The sequence below is a fragment of the Petaurus breviceps genome, unplaced genomic scaffold, assembly GCF_028583685.1.
Source record: "Petaurus breviceps papuanus isolate PSGF00001 unplaced genomic scaffold, PetGlider_PUasm1.0 183, whole genome shotgun sequence".
NCBI classification, from domain to species: Eukaryota; Metazoa; Chordata; class Mammalia; order Diprotodontia; family Petauridae; genus Petaurus; species Petaurus breviceps.
In genome coordinates this window covers 25238846-25255024 of record NW_027185791.1, presented here as the reverse complement: position 1 = coordinate 25255024, position 16179 = coordinate 25238846, and positions in this window count along the sequence as shown.

The following is a 16179-nucleotide window of genomic DNA, read 5'->3' as shown; positions in this document are numbered from 1 at the left end:
TGATTCTTTCCCTTAGTTCCATCTTTACATGAAAAAGCATAGAAATAAGTACAAACAAGGGAGAATCTTTTATTGCTTATTTTTCTAATGTTTGCTCTTATTTGCCTTCCTTGTGCTTCTGTTCTTTATTCTGTTTATTACAATAATCTGTACACTCCTGAATTCTTTTGTTCTTGTTTTCATTACAATAATGACTCATTTTTTTCTCTTTTGTGGGACCTTCATCTCTTACATTGATGATTGTGATGAATTTTTGAGATGATGTTATTTTGTGATGTAGGTAGAATTATTTTTTTCTTTTGTTTATGTCACACCACTTTTGGACTATCAATATTAATTCCAGATGGTTTAGGTCCCAAAGAAGACAGTCATTATCCCATTTGATCACTGTGTGTTTGCACTTGTAAAACTGTTGGTCATGAGCATCCATCAGAGTATTAGCATTTAATAGATTCTGGGTACAATTAACTCAAAGCAAAGTCATTTACTAAGATGGCATAGTAAATTAAGTAGCTACCAAATGTTCTCCCTAGTTCCCCACTTAACTCTGGAGTTCATTCTCTCACAAGTACACACAATGTCAAAGGAGGAACTGGGTACATCATAGACTGCATCACAATCAAGGCACAGAAAGAGGGAGCACATATGGCCAAAGCAACTCTTAGTTGACTTCAATAGTACAAAAATCTTATATACTTTCTCTCTTTGTGGTATCTTTATGCTACCTACATCTGGGGATAGAATTTTTTGTGGCTAGGTCACCCAACTGTGTTTCTCAGTTCTACTTATTTCTACAGCTTACTGCTTGGAAGTTAGGGCACATTTGCTCTGTTTCTCTCTCGCTTCTCTGGTGTTCTCAAATAAACGAGAGCTTACAATATGTATATTTTACATTGCTAGATTTGCCTTTCTATTCCTTTTCTCACCCTGCCTGCATGGTCATACCTTACAAAAAGCTTTTAAAGGAAAGAGAGGAATAAAAGATTAAAAATAGTAAAATCTAATTTAAAAAAGAGCAAAATCTGGTTTTGATGTTCATTACTCATGGCCCTTAATCTCTACGATGGAGAAGAGAGAGTTGTCTTCTCATATCTCTTTTTGGGAACCTTGTTGTTTTCTTTATAATTCTACAACCTTAACTTACCATTGCTTTGAGCTCTTTTTTTTATTTTTGCAAATAATTTCTTTCTTTTCCCCACGGAACTTATATATTTATTTTTAATTTTCAACATTTATAAGTTTCTTATGATTTTTCTTTCCTGTTTACCTTTTCATACTTCTCTTAATCTTTTATTTGAATGTCAAATTTTCTGTTCAGGTCTGGTCTTTTCATCAAGAATCTTTGAAAGTCCTCTATTTCACTGACTCTCCTTTTACCCCCCTGAAGTATTATACCCTGTTTTGCTGGGTAGATGATTCTTGGTTTTATTCCTAGCTCCTTTTACCTCCAGAATATCATATTCCAAGCATTTCAATCCCTTAATGTAGAAGCTGCTAGAGCTTGTGTTATCCTGATTGTTTTTCCACAATACTTGAATTGTTTCTTCCTGATTCCTTGCAAAATTTTCTCCTTGACTTGAGAACTGTGAAACTTGGATATAATACTCCTATGAATTTTCTTTTGGGGATCTTTTTAGAGAGGTGATCAGTCAATTATTTTAACTTTTATTTTACCCTCTGGTTCTAGAATATCAGGGCAGGTCGCTTTGATAATTTCTTGAAAGATAATGTCTAGGCAATTGTTTTTATCATAGCTTTCATGTACTCCAATATTTTTTTTTAATTTTCTCTCCTGGATCTATTTGCCAGGTCAGTATTTTTTCATTCTTTGAATTTGTTTTTTAATATCTTGATTTCTCATGAAGTCATTAGCTTCCATTTGCTCCATTCTGATTTTGAAGGAATTATTTTCTTCAGTGATATTTTGGGCCTCTTGCCATTTTGGTCCACATTTGCCATTTGAGTTAGTCTATTTTTAAGACCTTATTTTCTTCAGCATTTTGTGGTTTTCCTTTAGCAAGTTATTCACTCATTTTTCATGATTTTCTTGTATCACCCTCATTTGTGTTTCACATTTTTCCTCTACTTCCTTTACTTTATTTTCAGATCCCCCCTTTCTTTGGTCTTCCATATCCTGCAACCATTAATATTTTTCGTGGAAGCTTTTGATGTACAAGTTTTGACTTTGTTGTCTTCCTCTGGTTGTATGATTTGTTCTTCTTTGTTACCAAAGAAAGACTTTATAGTCTGATTTCTTTTACTATGTTTGCTTATTTTCCCAACCAATTACTTGACTTTTGAGCTCTTTGCCAAAATAGGACTCTGCTTCTAGAGTGGAGAATGCTCTGTCCTAAATTGTTGGGCCTTTGCAAAGCTGCTGTTAGAGCTTATTCTAGGCACCTGCAATTTTTCAGTTCTTCTAAAGTGATATGATCAAAGGAGAGGTGTTTACTCCTCTCCTGGCCCATGGTGTGGTCTGTGAGTGATCACAAGCATCCTTTTCTGCCTCAGAACTATGAGGAGGACCTCTCCCTAGCTTTTACAAACTCTGCCTTAGTAGCACTCTTCCTCACACCAAGACCACCACCTGAGACTGTGACCCAGATCCAAGCAGGGCAAAGCAAGAGCATCCTGCCTCAGTGCCAGGAAAGAGATCCCTGAAATTGCCTTCTGATCAGTTGCTTGATCCTCCCACTGTTTGTGGACCTGGAGCGCTGGAAGCAGCTAATGCCACTGCTGCTACAGCTACCGCCACTGCCACTTCTGCCTCCCTGGAGCTGGGACTGAACTGTGCTCTTCTTTCACCCAGGTCAAACACAATTTCCTCACTGACCCTTTATTTTTCTCTAGTGTTTGTGGGTTGACAAATGTGGAAATCACCATAGTTGCCAGTGATTCAGTCCCCTGAGTCCTGCCCCCACCCTGATCTCTGCCAGAGATGTCCTTGCAAGGCTGCACTTTGTTCCCATCCCTGTATGAGAGACACTTCCTGTTGACCAGCCAGACTCTTCAGCTGGAGATATATTTCACTCTGTCATTTTTTGTGTTCTGTAGCTCTAAATTTTTTTTGAGTCATTTGTACAGGTATTTGGAGGTGATGGGGAGATAAGCTCAAGCAAGATCCTGCTTTTACAACTCCATCTTGGTTCTGCCTCCCCACATCCCCTTTGTGCTGACTTTTAAAAAAATATTATTTTATTAATTTTTTTTGTAGTCATTGTGCATATTTTCCCTGCCTCTTCTTACTTTAAAGTGTAGGAGTTCATGTGAACCTGTCTATGCTTCTATATTCATAATGCTCATCATTTTTTGAACAGCAAAATAATATTCCATAGCATTTGCCTCCCACAATTTGTTTAATTATGAACAGATTAGTGGATAGCTGCTTTATTTTCATCTCTTTGGTTCCCCAAAAGGTGACATTATAAATATTTTGACATATATAGAGCCTTGTTTGCTTTTATTTTTTGCTATGAGGTATTTTTTATGTTGTTTGTAAACATTCTTAGAAGTATACATATATGGAATCTACAAGTCAAAGGTTCTGGAAAGTTTAGTCAGTAAATGTGAATTATTGCAAATTGATTTAAGAAATGGTTATACCAATTTAGAACTTCATCAATAATGTATTGGTGTACCTATGTTTATGTCATGCTATGGGAACAAAATTACCAGGATTAATGGAACCAAAGCATTTCCAAAATGTATTTTGAATGGATGTTTTACTATCTGATGATGATGCTTAGATATTATGGATTCACCAGGACTTGACTGACAATAATTTGTATATGATCTTAAATTTACAAATGAAATTTTTTGATCTTTGATACACTAGTCTTTTTATTATCATTCAAAGGATAGATGTTCCTTTCTTCAAAGCAACTCTTAGCCGGTAAACAAAAAAATAATTTCACTATTCTTTCAATTTCAAGAAGCCTATAGCACACTGAAGAAAAATTAATATAAACTTCCAGTTGACTCTAATTCTGAAAATCTTTTCTTCCCTACTCAAGAATTAGGATGATATAAAACAAGAATTTTCTAGTTTTTGATACATATTTTTAAGCCTCACATTCACTTGAGATGCAGTGTGACAGATCCTGTTTCTTAATGACTTTACTAACACATGAAGTCCTTTTCTTCCTTATACCAAGAGCCGCTGCAATATATCTAGCAGTCATTGAAATATGCTTTTTAAGAGATATTGCTTTTGCATGGATCTTTGTAGTCATATATGTATTTATAAAAACTATAGAATTAAAAACACAAAAAGCAGATAAATGAAAGACATGACTGACTAAAATTTTGGTATTCAGTTGACAGAAACACAAACATAGGTAGGCAAACAATCTCAATCCATTTCCATTGCATTAAAATCTGATATTCTGAGTCAGCTTACTATGAGGTTGAAGCATGTATGGATGACTGCTATGTTCACTGAATGAATCCATATCAAAATGAATTTATATTCCAAACAATTGACATACATAATAATTGATGAGTCTATCTTAAGGACACACAACATGGAGAATTAGTTTTTCTAAAGAAATGTACAGACAGTTCTTGAAGAAAGTGAGAAGTTTATACAAATAAGGTTAAGTAATTTATTTTTTTTTAAATTTAGTCTTATTAGTAATAATTTTATTTTGACTTTCTATAAAAAGTTGTAGATAAGATCCAATGAACATTAACACTTGCTCTGCAAATCATTGTTTAAGAAAATTTCCAGCGATTTTCTTTGATATTTTGTCATTATTCATAAGTTCAACCTTGTAAATTTTTGTTTTAATACATCTTCTTGAAAGTTTTCTTTAAAATCCATTCATGCTTAATAGATTCCAGTTTAACCAAGGAGTGAGATTGTCCTGTGATGCACTGCAAATAAGAGCAGAAACAGTCATTAGAAGATTAACAAATGCATTAGAATTTATTGCAGGTTAGTGTTATCACTGATAAAATTAGTAGAAACATCAATTGTCTTTTCTAGTGGAAAAATAGATTAAAAGCATGACTTTATTAATGTGTACGTATTCCCAGAATGGACAAAATTACATACAATCATACATGGACTTCAAGCTGTGAGATGATATTAAAATGATTATTGAACATAAAATTTAGTTCAAAATACTTTTATTTCAACTCCCTACCATGTGAAAATGCTTTTAAAAAGCAAATAAAATTATTTAAGAAAGAAATCAATGCAATGAAAGGGTAATGGTCTCCTGCTGTTATAAAAATCCTGAGGCAAAGATGTAATGTTTGTTTTCAAAGCAGGGGACATTGATCCTAGGGCAACATCCTTGAATGAGTTTATTTTGTTTTACCAAATGGCTGGTATGGATGTAATCACTTTATTTGATGAATGATGAAAGTGAGTGAAATAATACTGATTCACATAGCTATCATTAACCTAATTGGCTGAAGGAGCTAATTGCTAATGAACTTCTTAAAATGTTCTTAATAAATATACTGTATGGCATTTAACTTCTGTAAAATGCAACCCATAAATTAACAAAAAAAAGTTTTTTTTTTTCCCTTTTACATTTAAATGAAGCATTTCTTTGCAATGTTCAACAGCTTTGGAGGCTGTCTGGTAATGATTCCATTTGGTGCACTTGCTTGAGGATACACAATTGCAATACTTTGAACTTGAGAACAAATTTATTTGATAGGAACAAACTTTTTTTAAAGCAGCAATGGGAAATAGGATTGTCAGAGAGAACAGATACTAAGCAGGAATTTCTTTAATGACCCGGTTCAATTTACATGAAAAAAAGTTGAACATTGGGATCATAAAAAGGCAATTTTTTGGCCAATTACTTTGACAGTCTTATTTTTTTCTAGTTTACCTTAAAATAATGAATAAAAATTACAATCAGGTAAGGACTTTAGTAACTGTTTGTTATAGATACATCAATTAATCAGTAAACTAATAAACCCAGAGAAAACAAGGATGATAACAACAATTAGACCTTATTTTCATGAAAGTATATTAAAAGAATATTTTTTTAAATTACAGTATTAAATTATAAGAATCTGTCTACAGTAAACATGGTAATTGGTAGTGTATGTCAGGTGTTCCCTTGAGAAAAAAGCATACCAGATTCATTACCTTAGCTCATGCCTGCACAACAGAAGGCCTGTAGGCTGCTTGTGGCCCTCCAAAGGATTTAGGCAGCCAGGAAAAAATATAAGGTTGGCACTACTCTCCCTCCTGTTTGTCACGTGACCCATGGCAACTAACCATCATCAGTCTGTCTCTACTCTAACCAATCTAAGACTCAAAGAAGTTTAGCCTGTTTTCATTTTGGTTCCTACCTACTGTCAAGTTGTGCAGTTGTTCTCTAGCTTGTTGTAATGCCATACACAAAAGCTTTCCAGAAGAATGCTACTGTGAACAGCTTTTAAGGTTCTGATTACACAGTATAGTGAACACTATTTTATTCCATAACAAATCAAAGCAAAACTTTCACAGAACATCAAGATACTGCATTCAAATTATTTTAACTTCTCAAAGTAGAATAGACAAAGTCTTCCACTCATGGGGCAAAGTATCACAGAAAAATCATAATATAATAAGATCATAATAGTCTCAAAGTACATAGTCAAAGGCTTGCACCCATGGGGCAAAGTCTTCCACACATAGGGCACTCTTAAGTAAACTCAATCAGTCACTTATTCAGCAATGTCCTCCAAGGGGGAAAAGTCTTGAGTTAACTCAAAAATTCACTTATTCAGCAATCAATTACTAAGCATCATACACAAAACCCTCCACCCCTTAGGTCACTAATAAACTATAACTCTATTATTACTCAGTACCCAAGGAGAGGTCTTTTCATCTTGACTTGGGGCCAGTTCTCAGATTCCCTGTATCCCCTTCCATGGTCCCAGATTCTACCTGGATTCACCAGACTGTCACCTGTGTTCAATGGCAGACAGCTCCCAGTTCCTTGTCCAGATCTCTGGGTAGGTCCTGCTCCACACTGAAGTTTACAGTGTCTGGTCCATGTCAGATCCTTCACCATTTCTGCTCCATGGAATTGAAGGCTCAACCAAGCCACAAACAAAGTCTCAGCATCCCAGTCATGCTTCAGTCACCTGGGATCCTGGCTCTTGGCTCATGGCTGAAGGCTGTAGGCTGCGGGCTGTAGGCTGCAAGCTGCTGGATGCAGGCTATGGACTCAGGGCTCCTGTTCAGAAGAAACTCCACCACAAGTTCTCAGAAAATTCTGGCTCAGTTCTCCATTCTCTCTTCTGTAGCTGTTCTGCCATCAGATACTGGTCCCAAGAAATTCCGACTGTGCCTCTCTGGGGCTTTTTCTTATATGCACACAGCATGGCTTCTTCTTGTTTCAGCCAACCCCTTCCTGAGACAGGAGTCCATACCTTCCTTTTCCCCAACAGAGGCTTACTAAGTGCTAAGTACACGTTACCATGGCCAACACAAAGGGATCTTCAAATTCAAAGTCCATTACCATTACACTTGTGCTACCTACAGAAAAGTAAGCATATGATTAGTTAATAAATCCAATAAGGTGCACAGTGTCTATTTTCACTGCTCAGTACAACTTTTCTCAAAACACCATCTCTGTGTTTCTCAAAATGTCTTTTTGGCCTTACAAAGGCCACAGTAAGTTCTCAAGATGGAGAGTTCAGCCTAACAGTTATTAGACTGGGACCATTTCCCCCTGCTCTGACTTCCTGACACATTTACACTGGCTCTGATTTACTGTGGTATGTCAAATAAAAATCTTGCAAATTACTATGAGATATTAAAATCATGGAAACATTTACTTGATTTGTCCCTATCCTATGTTTGGCAGATTCCCTTTGTTGTGAAGGACTTTCTGCAAGTTATGTACTCTTACAATTAACCCATACTCTAGTCAGGAACAATTTTCTTGTACAAAGACAATAAATGACATTTGCATCAAAGCCATTTCATGGGCTCCTTGTTTCAAATGCCTCCTATCTTGAACAGTTTTTGAAATCAGAAAACCCTTTCGAATGTATTTCTTTTTTTCTTTGCAGGTGGTGAAAGAATTATGTCAGGAGTTACTCATCTTGGAATCCTATATTTGTTTTAGGGCTCTTATCCAAATATTGTGAGTAAATTGTAGAAAATTTTCATTCCAGTTTCTTATCAACGGATAGGGCTCTCAAAATTTCTAGTCCAGGAATCTGAAATCTTTCTTCATTGTAGATCAGATATTTTAGCATAACCAATTTCCCATAATATCTTTAGGCAGTTTGAATTTCTGTTCTAGGTCTGTACTGTTCTAGAGGCCAAAAGATAGAGGCAAAGGCCATTGCTACAGAGGAAGCGGTGCCTGAAAATGTCAGTTTGAACACAGAAGTCAATCACTCTCTGTAGCTGGTATCATGGACTTCTTTTCTTCTCCCTTCTCCTGGCACTTCAAACTTGTGGCAGTAGTAGACAGATAAAGAGACAGAAAGACAGAGACAGAGAGACAGAGCCAGAGACAGAGAGACAGAGCCAGAGACAGAGAGACAGACAGAGAGACAGAGACAGAGACAGAAAAACCTTTAAGAGAATAGCAAAGAGAGAGGTATATGGATAGACTGAGAAGATAACAAAGCATACTTTAATATAAGTGCTTTAAATTGAATCTTTAATGCAACAGAGGAGTGAAAGAAAGAAACATAAGCTAAAATTGCCATGATGAAAAGATACCATATGGGAAAATTTTCTCCTTTTGGAATAAATAACATTGTGGCCAAGATACATTGTGTTCAAGTGTAAGTTCTAGGAACTGCATGGATTTGCCTCTTAATTCATGTCCTTCACGAGTAAAATTAGCATAATATCAACTCCTACATATTTTCTAAGATTATTATGAAGATAAACGATGCTTTGAACTGTGCACATCATGTCCTTCAAGACTGAGGATAAAATTGGTATTCTTGTAAAAATCAGGGAAAAGCAAGTTTTACTTTATATTTCTACTGATGTGCCCACTTGTCCTACTTCTAAATAAATGGAGCCTCGGTGAACTTGTCCACTCTACTTAATTTTAACTAAAACATTGATGGGGAGAACTAGAGAGTAGATCGCTTCCATGCTTCTACATTACTTTTTATACTCTTCGGTTTTTAGTTATACAAAGAAAATTTGCACAATGAAGTTTCTATGTCACTGGAGAAATGAGTCAGGGAATAATAAACCTTCCTGACCTCTTAGTGCCAGCCCCTTCCTTCTATTAATTATCTCCAATTTATCCTGCATAGATCATCTGTATACATTGCTATTTTCATGTTTTCTTCTATATTAGATTGAGTGGTCCCTAAGAGCTCGAACCATTCTTTGCCTTTCTTTGCCTCCTCAGGGCTTGGCATACTTCCTGGCACATAGCAGGCCCGGGCCCTTAATAAATCCTTGTTGATCGCTGTATTCTTAGAAAGATACCTGATTCTCTGTGACTCTCAGAAGAATAGAAGTGATTTCTAGGACATTTATTTTGAAGGAAATTGATATTTACTTTTGTTTTTGTTTGTAAGGACATTTAAAGGAGTGGTAGCAAAAGACAGTTCCCCAGCATTATTAAACATTAAATTGATCTCATGTGGAAAAAAAAGGCAAGCAATTTGCTGCTTTGGAAGGAACACTGGTTTTGGTGTCTGAATATATGGGATTGGGTTCAGCTTATGTTATTTACTTATGCTATTATTACCCAGAACAAAACATCTATCTCCTGTAGTAGTCAATTTCTTTATGTGTAAAATAAGAAGGTTGGATTAAGTAGTCTTTTAAAGACACTTCCAATTTTGAATCTAATGAAAAGGGGTTACTGGATCTGAGAGCTTGAAAGGCAAACATTAAAATAAAACTAACATGTATACTATAAAACAGGTATCAATTATCAACCATTGTTCAAATCAAGAAATACAGGAAAGAGTCAAGAATGAAGGTCAATTTTGGAATCAAAAAGTTCAATTTCCACTTCCTATGCAAGCTGTTTAGGGGACAATGGACAAGTAATTTAACATATTAGGGCCCCACTCAACTCTCTAAATAAATGGATTGCCAACTTTCTTGGGGTCAAAGTTTCAACACCAGGAAAATGCTATATAGATAATATCATAGGTAAGAATAAAAGCAAGCAAAATGTTTGCTCAACTCAATGTCATTCTATACATTTTCAAAATCACCTCTAATTAACGTTAGTGAGACTTTAGAATATAATTGGCAAACGCATTTGAGAAAAAGTAAACAGATGTATTATATTTGCTATAATGGGGAGAAATGATGCTCTAAGTGTCTGGGTAATTCTCAAAGATATAAACTTGGTTTACTTTAAAGGAAATTTTCAAAGGCAGAAAATCTTAATGTATGATGCTTTTATTTGTAAATACATATCACATATGAATCATATACACAATACGCATTTATACTGTATGTGTCACAACTTTATCTCTAGTTATCTGTAGGTTTTTGCAAAATCATAGTAGAATGACTTTTTATATCAAGTTTTATGTTAAAAATGGTTAGAAATTTGGAATAAAAGTCAGGAGTCCTGCTTCTCATCCCAGTTTTTCTTTTACATATCTACTCATTCTTTCCCTGTCGCTTTTGTTAATCCTTCTCCAGATAATTCCCTCTAATGCTAGATGCCCTTCAAGGTTCTACTCAGGAACTTCTCTTCTCTTTATGTACTGCTTCACTTGGTGGTCATTCAATTCCCATGGATTTAATGACCACCTTTATGCTGGTAACTCTAAAATCTACCTTTCCTATTTTACTTTTTCTGTTGATCTACTGTTTTGCATCAACAACTGCTTTTTAAATATCTCAAACCGCATATCCAGCAGACATTTCAAATTCAGTATGTACAAAACAAAACTCCTTGTTTTCCCCGATCCCCCTTTCCTCCTACCTTCCCTATGACAGCAGAGGGCAATACCCTCCTCTCATGTCCTGGGGCTTGCAACCTAGGAATTATCCTGTATTCATCACTATCTCTCACCTGACATATACAAGATCTTTCAAATTTACCTTTTCAATATCTCTCAGATGAGTTCCCTTCTCTTCTCTAACACTGCCACCACTCTGATGCAGACCCTCATCAATTCATGTCTTGATTACTGAAATAGCCTACTGGTGGATCTACCTACTTGAGTTCTCTCCCCCACTCCAGTTCATACTCTAGTCAGTTAATAAAGTGATTTTCCTAAAATGCAGGTCTGATCCTTTCACTACCCTCCCTCTTGGCTCTCCCCCATAATAAACTTTAGTGGATTCCTAGTTTCTCAAGGAGGAAAATATGAGGGCTCTGATTGGCATTTAAGGCCTTTCATAACATTGCCCCTTTTACCTTTCCAATGTTCTGACATCTTACTCTCCAATATGTAATTTTCTGCCCAGTGATTCTATTCTCCTAGATGTTCCACAAACATTACACACCATCTTTTGGCTCCAGGACATTTTCTCTGTCTGTCTCTCATGCCTGAAATGATCTCTCTCTTTGACTACAAATGTTATTCTCTTGACTTTAAGGCGCAACTATAATCTTTCTAATCTTCCTTAAACTTTCCCTAACCTTTCTTCCACTGCTTTCCCTCTTTTAATTATTTCAAATTTATTTTGCATATATCTAGTTTTGTGTATATTTGTTTGTGTGTTGTCTCTCCCCAATTAGATTGTAAGCTCCTTTAGAGGAGGGACTATCTTTCAATTCTGTTTGTATCCCCAGTGCTTAGCACAGTACCAAATAACAGGTACTTAATATATATTTATTGAATGAATGAATGAAGTAATAGTGAATGAATGAATTCTAGGCCCAACTTACTCATCCATTAAACAGTTATATGATAATAAAATTATTCAATTTCTCTAATTTCCATTTTCTTTTTTTTGTAAAAATAGAGATAAATATTGCATCTGTCTACTTCAGAACATGGTTGTAAGAAAGATCTGTATTTATATAGATGTAGACATGGCTTCAAACTAACTTAAGAAAAATGATTATATGAATCTTTCTATATGTAGTTTCATATAATTGCTATTCAGTTTGTTAATATATGTGTATATGCACACATATAAATATACACATATATGTATGTATATATACATATATGTATATATATGGGTATATGTATACACACATTCATAAAGAGATTGAGTTTCAAAGGAAGCAGATTATCTTGAAGGTGTAAGGTACATTTCAAGCCTGAAATTCTAAAAGCACAGGGCATGAGCTGCTCTCAGTGTACTTACTATAACAGTTTACCAGTAGACTTAGCTCAAAGCAAAGACCTTTACTACAATGGCATCCAAAGAGCAGTAATTACAATATATTCTCCCCATAAACCTAAGGTGCAAAGCCCCACAATTGCATAAAAAAACAATGGAAGGATAGGCAAAAACATATAAACACATATACATATATATGTATATCATAATACATGTATGTATATTTACACACACACAAGCACACATATAAATGTACATAATATAAAATATACATATGAATGTATGTATATATAGTATATACAAACACACATATATTCATATATATGTATATATGAGCATGTATATACACATATAATACATACATATGTTGCACACATGCACATGTGTATATATGTGTTTGTGCGTGTGTGTGAGACTTTGTTTCAGGAAGATACTTGTGGTCAATAAAATTGGTGTACACTTTTCCAAAGGCAATATATCCTTTTCTTCTCTCCTTATTCAATTCTGGGTTCATTTTATTTTCTATCTCCCACTTCTGGCCTAGATTGTACAGATTTTTACAGATCAGTTTTTTGTTGTCCATCCAACTGTATTTCTGCAAAATCTGGATTTTTTTATTCATTTGTTTTTCAGTAAATGTAAAGTTAGATAAACCTCTTTTGACTGGTAACAACCCATTTAGGGTGTCCTGTGATGTTTTGGAGATTGATTTGACCAGAATAGCATCATCCGTAAACAAGAAATTAAGGAGTAACTTATATTTTATAGAAAATCTCTCTCACATTTGAATTCTACACTGGATTTTCAACATGATGATGACACATATTTTTGTTAAGGATGCATTATTGTTTTAAGTCTCAATTCATATTATTATCAAAGGATAACAGACAAAGAAATTTCTGAAGGAACTTTAGCTGATACAAAACAGTCACCACAATGTTAGACAAATGGAACCCAGAAACCACTTCAGCCAGCAAAAGAAAAGGCATGGAAAGGAATGACAGTAACACTGTAGAATATAAACTCAAGAGTAAAATTTTATTGAGGAAGATGACAGAAAAAGTAGCTAATCACTGTCAGCCTTTACAATAGTAAAAAAAAAATGTGTAAAGACGGCAAGTTTAGGGAGAAGTCAAAATATGCAGTATTATCTGAAGGATTTTGAAGGATGGAATTTAAATGGCAACAATGAACAGAAAACAATAGAAATGACCTTTAATGGGGCGGCCAGGCAGCACAGCGAGTAAGAGCACCGGCTCCAGTGTTGAGAAGACCTGGGGATCGAATCCCAGGCTCAGACACTTAGCAACCACCCAGAAACACTTGGCCGTGTAACCTTGAGCAAGTTACTTAACCCCAATTGCTTAGGGGTGGCCAGGTGGCTCAGCAAGTAAGAGCACCGACTCCAGTGTTGGGATGACCTGGATCAAATCCAGGCTCAGATACTCAGCACCACACCCAGAAATAAGTGGCCGTGTAACCTTGAGCAAGTTACTTAACCCCAATTGCTTTAAAAAATGACCTTTAAATATTTCTATAACAAAAGTTTTCTACAACAGTCACAGGGCAACTAGCACATTTTGAATTTATCACAAATCCCTGATGTTCTATATGAAAAGTAGAATTATTACTAAAAGAAGGGGAAAAAAGATGGGGAAAGTAGCTGGATTAGATCACCTATACAAAGAGGAGGTCCATGCTGGATACATCACTATTATGAAAATATTAAGGAATTGATTCTCAAGCTACTTAAAAGAAGGGAGGATTTTTAATGTGCAGAAATAAATATTACCTGAGAAAATATCAATAACTGCCAACCCATATAAATATACATTATCATCTGTGCAAAAAATATCGAGAATAAATAAACATGCATTGAAGAAAATCTTGACAAAGGTATGAGAAGGAAAAAGACTGCTTTTACAAATTAGCTTCTCCAGCATACCATGTTTCTACAATCACACTACTGAAAACTATAGAAAATACAAAATCCCATTGGGCATATTGTATGTTGAATATGTGTCCCTGTGACACACACATACACTCATACATGTACACACATACATACTCTCACAAAACATTTGACTTGGTAGATGAAAATGTCTTAAAAGTCCTACTTCCAACAGGTACCTCTAAAGAATATATCTAAATCACACAAGGTTCCTTGAAAATATAACAATGCAATAGATTTGACAGAATCTGAATTCAGTTAAGTATAAAATTCATACTATTCATTTTTAACTTAAATTTTATTTTTATTTCTAGTTTACATCATTCATTTTCACAAGATTATGAGTTACAAATTTTCTCCCCATTTTCCCCCTACTTACCACCCCAAAATAGCAATCCCAGTGAATATCCCCTCCCCCAATCTACTCTCTCCTATATTTTCCCCCATCCCCCTCCAACTTTCCAGAAGGGCAAGATGGATCTCTATGCTCCAGTGTCTGTATATCTTATTTCCCAGTTGCATGTAAAATAATAATAATAACATATTTTTAAACATTTGATTTTAAAACTTTGAATACCTGATTCTTTCCCTTCCTCCCTCATAACCCACACTTACTGGAAAGAAAAGCAATTCAATATAGGCTGTACCTGTGTAGCTATGCAAAACATTGCCATAGTGGATATACTGTGAAAGACTGACTATATTTCCCTCCATCCTATCCCACCCCCCCACTTGTCCCATTCTCATTTATCCTGTCCCTTTTCAAAAATGTGTACTACAAATTTCCTCCCCCAACCCCCAGCCTGGCCTCCCTTCCATTATCCCCCCTCAGATACCCTTCCCCCTACTCTCCTGTAGGGCAATATACCCTATTGAGTGTGTATGTCATTCCCTCCCTAAGCCAAATTCAATGAGAGTAAGGCTGACTCATTCCCTTTTGCCTTCCTGTTCTTCCCCTCTATTGCAACAGTTTTCTATTGCCTCTTCTATATAAGAATATTTACCTCATTCTGTGTCTTCTCATATCCTCTTATTATATTCCTCTCTCATCCCTTAATTTCACCTTTTAAGTATCATCCCTTCCTATTCAATTGGTTTTGTGCCCTCTGTCTATGTATACCTGCACATATGTATGTATGTATATGTACATATATACACACATGTATTCATATACCCTCCTATATAGACATATATGTATGTATGCATATATACATATATGTATGTATACATATACATGTGTGTATGTGTATATATAAACATTTCTATTCTCTTCAATTATTCTCATACTGAGAAATGTTTCATAAGTTACAATTATCTTTTTTCCATGTAGGAATGTAAATAGTTCAACTTTGATAAGTTCCTTATGATTTCTTTTCCCTGTTTATCTTCTTATGCTTCACTTCCTTCTTGCATATGGATGTCAAATTTTCTATTTGACTCTGGTTTTTTCATCATGAATGCTTGAATGAATCACTGAATGACCCTATATTCCCCTGAAACATGATACACAGTTTTCCTGGGTAGGTGATTCTTAGTTTTAATCCCAGCTCCTTTGCCCTCCGGAATATCATATTCCAAGCCCTTTGATCCCTCAGTGTAGAAGCTGCCAGAAACTGTGTTATCCTGATTGTGTTTCCACAATATTCAAATTGTTTCTTCCTGGCTGCTTCTAATATTTTCTCCTTGATCTGGGAACTCTGGAACCTGGCTATAATATTCCTAGGAGTTTTCTTTTTGATGTCTTTTTTCAGGAGATAATTGGTGGATTCTTTCAACTTGTATTTTGCCCTCTAATTCTAAAACATCAGGGCAATTTTCCTCGTGTATTTTTTTGGAGGGTGATTTCTAGGTTCTTTTTTTGGTCATGGCTTTCAGGTAGTCTGATAATTTTGAAATTATCTCTCCTGCATCTATTTTCCAGGTCAGTATTTTTCCAATGAGATATTTCACATTGCCTTCTATTTTTTCTTTTGTTTGAATCTGTTTAATAGCATCTTTATTTCTCATAAAGTCACTA